Here is a 7,019-nt window from a genome sequence, read left to right on the forward strand (position 1 = left end):
TCTCAAGCCCATCAGATTCATAAGTACTTCAGTGTTTAAGTTTGGGAAGCAATGCAAGAAGATTCAAAAAACAATGAAATGACTGGAAAGCATTTAATTAAATAGTCAGGTTAAAGGTTAGAGTTTAAAAGAATCCTCAAGGTACCTTAGAAATCATTTAAACAAAAGAATATAGATCTGTCACTGAATCAGGGTATTCAAATAGTTTTGTTGCTTTCCTGTTTAAATCAATACAGGCAATTATATATGTTCAAATAAAAAAATAAGTGACTTAAAAGCTGTATGTTTGAGTGAATAACAGACATACCAATTAAATGTAATTATGAAGCTTAGTTAACTAACTCACATCCTCACCAAACAAAATCTCTAGTTAGGCATGTGACACAATTCTATCTTTGCATATTACCCATTAGTGGTTCTAAGAGGATTTGAGTCAAGTTTTGAAAAAGCTTCATGAAACTGCTTTTTATTGCTATCCTTGATCTCCTGGGCTTAAGCGTTCTTGCTATTAATCTACAAATTGCAGATACTGATAAAAGTGTGCATATGAACTGAGATACCAGTTTTGAAAGGAAGCAATATAATTCTATAGGCTCCATTACAAAATAACTGGATCTGGAATTGGGTGCAGCGAAAGTTTTCTGAGGAAATGACTCCAAATTTGATCTTAAGTATGAATAAAAGTTTGTTGTGATAAACGGGACAGGAGGGAAGTGGAAGCAGGCAAAATAGCATGACAAAGATTCCTAAGCTGCAGACAACATGGAGCTCAAAAGAAATTGAAAAGCCCAGCTGGCCAGAGCTGAGAGTCTGAAGTAGCAAGAAGTGCTACATAATGTAGATGTAGAGGGCAAAATCATGTTGGCCCTTGTAATATTGGTTAAGGATTTTCCGCTTTTCTTTTGTAATAAGAGGCATTGAAAAAAATTTTTTTTCTATTCACAAAGAAAAAGCTCCAGTCCATCTTTTAATTTTTTTGAAAAATTCCTGACATTACAGAACTAAACTGAAATGTATTAATATTCCACTCGTACATTTCCATGACAAACAAAAAAATTTCATGAGCCAAAAATCCCCCCCCCAAAAAACAAAACAAAACAAAAACAAAACAGGGAGAAGCTTATAAAACTAAATATGGATCTCAGCATTAACAGCTGAACAGAGAAAGGAATTAAAACGCTTTAATTAAAAAATCACGAGTGGATGATAAAGTGTGTAGAAACTGAAAATTTACAAACTATTTAAAACCTGGAATCACTGACTGTTCAGAAACTACACAGATGGATCATGGGTGGTGGTGAACAGCAGAAATGGATTATGGATGAGTCTGCATTGTTCTAGCTGCTCCCATGCCACCCGTCTCCGAGGAAAGCCTGACATTGATTAGATATTGAGCCAGGCTAATGCTGGCAGCAGATCCAGTGATGGTAATCTGCCTATCAGTAGATCCTTCCACTGGGTTCGCAATTTTGATCTGTGCCCCAGACATCTGACGGATCTCATTGATTTTGGCGCCTTGACACCCGAGTATGCAGCCAATCAAATTGTTTGGAATGGTGAGTTCATGAGAAGTAGTCTGAGCAGATGCATCCAAACCTGCACTGAATGCGGTCTTGCCATGCGTCATGGGAAAATGAGACTGTTGCATTGCCAACTGGTGCAGCTTGGTCAAATCTGGCTGTGGAATGGCATACTGTCCTTGAATGGTATAGGCTTCTAGAGGTGGTCCCTTCAGGTCAGAGTTGAGGCACATGGATGGGGTGGTGTGGGGAAAGCTCGCACTGTCGCTACCTGTGCTGTACCTGTCCTGACCACCTGCAGTCATCAAAGATGACTGGAGAACTGGACGGCTTGGGCTGGTACGGGATGGTCACACCCTTCAGGGGGGACTGGGAGAGAGTCTCCAACATGACCACGCAGATCTGTTTCACACACTCAATGATGGACTGCGGAATGCCAGCAATAGTGATGGCCCCTCAGTTGAGTTGGGGAGCATATCTCCTGCCACCTGGACCTGAGCCCCTGTACTCTCACGTATTTCCTTGATCTTGCAACCACCTTTCCCAATGAGAGAGCCACACTGACTAGCAGGGACCACCAGCCTCAGGGTGACTGGGGGTCTACTGGCAGCTGTGCTATTGGTCATAGAGCTGCTGATGTCCTCTTCCATAGCAAAGCCTTTGAAGATGGCATTAGTGGGTCCAACCAAAGTGATAATCCTCTCAGGATAATTCCCTTCTGAGATGTTGATACATGCACCACTCTCCTCATGCATCTTCTTAACTGATTCTCCTTTCTTCCCGATGATACTGCCAACTTCCTTTCCATGCATAAGTAGCCGGATGGTGAGAGTGACATTTAATCCACCTTCAATCACACCGGTGTCCATGTTGAGCAGTGTTCTAAGGAGCTGGACTCTGAGTGGTCAGGTCTTTGGTCACTGGTGGGGGTGAAAGCCAAAAACTGCAGGCGCGAGGTAACTGAGGGGAAAAGGAGAGCGGGCGGGAAGGCGAAGGGCGGGAGGCCGGGTCGGAACAATAGGGGCGGGCGGGAAGGCGAGGGCCCCCCCCCCCCCCCCCCGCGGGCGGGCGGGCAGCAGAGGGCGCAGGCTGCAGCTGCTCCGGCTGCTGCCTCTGCTGGTCTGGGCGCATTGAAAATTTTTAATGTGTGTGTTTGTGTGTGCATGAGGACAAAGAAGGTAATGTGTTAAGTTTGGGAAGTAGGCATCGATGGAGGAGAATCAGTTTCATCGGGTCAATTATGATTTTGGGGTGATATCAGGAGCAACAATGTAAGAAGACATGCCTTAACTCTTAATCACTTCCCTTTAAATCCTCCACTACAACACCAATTTCTAGTTTGTACTCAGTGGCTTCTTTAACCTGAGGAATTAATTTTCTAATATGTGTAGCACTGGTCATTTCACTGTTGTTTCTCTCGGTGATTTAGATTGGACTAAAACCATTCTAAAGTCAAATAATGAGTGGAGTTAAAACCTGCTGGCTGTTTACCCAGCACCCCCGCCCCTCCATTCTCTTTTCTTGGAGACGTACAAGTACTAGCCATCCCTGCCTCATATAGCTAATGACCTCAGGGGAATATGGACAATCAGCCATATAATGTTGTGAGGTCCAGTGTAAAATGAAAACGCAGGTCCCTTGTTTAAAAATGATTAAGACTTTCAAGATGATACTAGCAGTATACTAAACTAAGAATGGAACTCTTCCAAGCCCAGGTTCTTGTGCTACTGCATAGACTGCATGACTATGAGATTGGCCTTGGAAATCTGTCCCGTTGCATTCCAAGGAGTGAACTTGATTGGCCCAGCAATGGTTATGAGGCCAAAATCTCACCAATGAGGCACGGGGTGGGGGTGGGGGGAGAAATAGTTTGGTCAGTGGTTTCTGGCAATTTTGCTATTTCTTAGGAGAGAATGAAGGAATAAATGATCTCTTTGTTTCCTTTTGTTATTCCTTCTGGATTTGATGGCTGGAAATGTTGCATCCGTCCTGAAGGAAGCAAATGTTTATGATGGCACAGACCAGAAATAAAAAGAACTGGTAGAGTTGATCATACTGTTGTGCCAAAAAAAAATCAACCAAGCCTGACACTCATCATGAATGAAGCCTTCCTATTACAGTGACAATACTGTTTCCTTGTCATTTGTCATTTTGAGTCAGGGATTTTGTTATTGAAAGGCAGAAGCGTTCTAAACGACAAATATAAATAAAGTCTTTCAAACTAAATTTGCTGAATGAAGTATTCCTTTTTTCAGTTAACAATATTTACTGCATTGTTAAATATTTTTAGAGCTGTACACCGTTAGAAGAAACGGGTATTACCTAGGATAACAGAAGCTGGCCGTTCATTCCTCAAAAGATAAAGAAATCATATGACAAAAAAATAAAACGTAATAACATTATCTATGTTGACATATTCTAGGAGAATAAATGTGTAAGTGCAAGGTAACTGCCAGGTGAGTAACACTATTCCAGTTTTTGTTCTTCTAACATTAAATATGAATACGTATTTTGATACTATTTTTGTCACGGAAGTTTTGTAATGAAAGAAGATATCATCCAGAGCTCTCAAAAGGCAAAGAAAACAACCACACACTGCTATCAGATAAGCAAGTGAAAGACAAGAGAACAGCTATGCAAATTAAGCAGACCAAAATTATGTAAAACAAAAGTGAGAGTGTTTTCCCTGAAGAATTAGAGTAGCTATCCCAATCTGCAACACCCTCTCCATCCATTTCCTTTTGAGTTTCTATATGGTTACATACACCCTTTAAACTTAAAGAGAACATCAAAGGATCTATCCACTTTGCTTTTGTGAAGCTACAGGATGACAAAAACAAGACATGTTGGTTTCATTCACCCACAAAGTTATTTTTAGGAACTGAAGTGAGCACAACACATGATCACATCTAATTGTTTTGGGTCATAAAGGCAATAAAGAGGCAGAGTCAAGTTTAAATCCAGGTCGAAATCTGAAGCCTATGTTCTTAATTCCTGCAATTCAAAATCTTTGTTCATACATAAAGTCATAGCTGTAACAAAAGTAACCCCCTGGTGCTGAGCCAACAGAAGTAGAAGCAGAGGTTAACACAAGGTTAACACAGAAAGGTTAGTTACATCTTACTTGAAATGATTCTGTTCCTTGAGTGAATCTTTAAAGGCTAAGTGGGAATTTTATATGTAAAACAGTAGTAAATAAACTTTTAGTCAGAAAGGGTAACATGTATAAATATTTACTGAAGTTAAATCTTATGATCCTGTGGGTGGTAGAACCTATTTAGGGAGGTTAATTTCACAATATTGTACAAGATGACCTAGGCCTGCTGAGACTAGGCAGTAGGTTCCATCCTGCACCTTGATTTAATCCCTGACCCAAAGAGAACTTAAAATCTTCTTGCAAAACAGGAAATTAAAAGGCAAAATGACAAATGAAAATAATAAACTTAAATAATGCTTTACTATAAAAGAAAGGAAATATATTCCATGGAAATACATGATTACTTTCCAAATGAATCATAGAGATGAAATTTTCAGATGTTCAAAATACACAGAAGATCCTTTTCAATGGACTGGTCAGGGCACTTGTGTGTAGGGGGAAGATTGAGCCAGGTTTCAAAGAATGAATAGGTTAAATTTATACTGTAGGAATGGGATAGCATTCCAGGATGACGGGAAACTGGGCAAAAGCACAAGAGTAGATAAGTGTATGTGAAAAAAATTGAGATTTCAAGGAAAGAAGAAGAAAGAGGACAAAGTAGGAAGTTGGTCGGTGCCAAGTCCTGGATGGCCTTGACTATTAGGCTATGACTTTGGAAGTAAACACTGTAGATAACCCCAGGAGTTTATTGTGTGACAGGCTGTGAAAGTATAATTTAGAGTTGTTCATGTTGCACTATTGGGCAGGATGAATTAAAAGAAGAGTCTAGAGTCAGACAAACCAGTCGATAGCATGACATATTAGGATATGGATATGGCAGTAGGTATGAAAAGAATAAAGGATATTATAAGGAAAAAAATCAATAAAAGTTATTAACTGATAGGACAAGAGGACGAGCGACAATGAGGTGTCTCTGATCATTTTAATACCTTAGCCACAAAGACAGGAATAAATCTAGAAAGTGTTATTTTAAGATGACAAAAGACCATGTAACTGCAAATATCCAGCAAGCTGCCTTGTAATAGAAAGTAGAATATAGATCTGAGAGGTATCCTCATGGAGAACACTACTGAGATTACTGATGGACTCTCCAAAGTAGTGAGCATGAGCAAAGAATTGCAGAGACATTTGTGCTTTGTTGCTTCAGAGGCATTGGCTCCTTTCTCTGCTTGGAAAGTTCTCATCTACTTTCCTACCTGTAAATCTTGTACTTACCTGTAAAGTCTCAGCACAAAAGTCATTTCAGCATGGCTTTCTGTGACAATTGCAGAGTATTTTCTCTCTTTTGCTCCTTCAACACCTATTTATTCATTAACCAGATATTCACTGAGTATCTGCTATGGTCTTGACGTTGTTCTAGGTGTAAGGGAACCAGTGGTGAATGGAACAGTGTTCTTACTCTCATGCATATGCTTAATATTCTAGTTTGATTAGACAGACAACCAATCGGCCAATCAAAAAGTATATAATATTTCAGGTAGTGATAAATGTGTTTAAGTGGAGAGCTATTTTAGATTGTGTGATCAGAAAAGTCCAACTGGCAAAATGACATTTGATTAGGGACCTACAGGCAGGAAGTGAGTAAACTTACTGGACAAGGACAATGTTCCAGGTAGAGTGCCCAGCAATTGCAATGACCTTGAGCAGGAGCGTGTTTAACATGTTTGAAAATCAGCAAGAGGCTAAGGTGACTGGAGCTGAATGGGTGTATTGGGCATAGTAGTGAGCGACAGGAAAGAATATCAGTAAAGTACTAGAGATCCAGAGTTTTAGGGTACGATAGGCCATGCTCAAGGATCCGGGAGGTCATTGGAAGGTTTTGGTTAGTGAAGTTAACTACTCTGAGCGACCCTGACTCCATTCAACAATCACATTAGCCTAAGTGTCACAAATGCAGTGAAGAAAGTCGAAGGTACCACTAGAGTTCACGGAGCAATATTAAAATGTAGGTGAGAAACATGGAAATGATATCATGGTTTTTAAAAACATGTCTGTTGGGATTATCGGGGTGATAAGAGACTAAACAGCCAAGGAAAAGTCTTGCACTAGTTACTTCATGCCTTTTCCCTCTGGCAGGCTGGGTGCTCTCTCTCCCAGCTCCTCATGGCTTGCAGCTGCCTCCTCCTTGAAGAATATCCCTAGGTTGGATAGAATCACCTCACTCGGAAGGTGAGCCCTCCCAAGGCCTCCTCATAGCCAGTAATTGACTCTCATACAGGAAACAGAGAACCAGCCCTTTTGCCTCCAGGAGGGAACGATTCTAAAGTACAGTGCACGTTCTATGGTTTTCATCTGTGGATCAGACCAGAACTACACTTTACCTGAGACCACATCCTTGCTCA

The 7,019-nt window shown here is 40.6% G+C and overlaps 1 pseudogene; it reads right to left on the reverse strand.

The window, feature by feature from the left end:
- Nucleotides 1-954: 954 nt before the first annotated feature.
- On the reverse strand, nt 955-2,523 carry LOC137222137 (poly(rC)-binding protein 2 pseudogene; annotated as a pseudogene).
- Between the last annotated feature and the right edge of the window lie 4,496 nt (nt 2,524-7,019).

The sequence above is a fragment of the Pseudorca crassidens genome, chromosome 3 (genome assembly GCF_039906515.1).
Source record: "Pseudorca crassidens isolate mPseCra1 chromosome 3, mPseCra1.hap1, whole genome shotgun sequence".
Taxonomy (NCBI): domain Eukaryota; kingdom Metazoa; phylum Chordata; class Mammalia; order Artiodactyla; family Delphinidae; genus Pseudorca; species Pseudorca crassidens.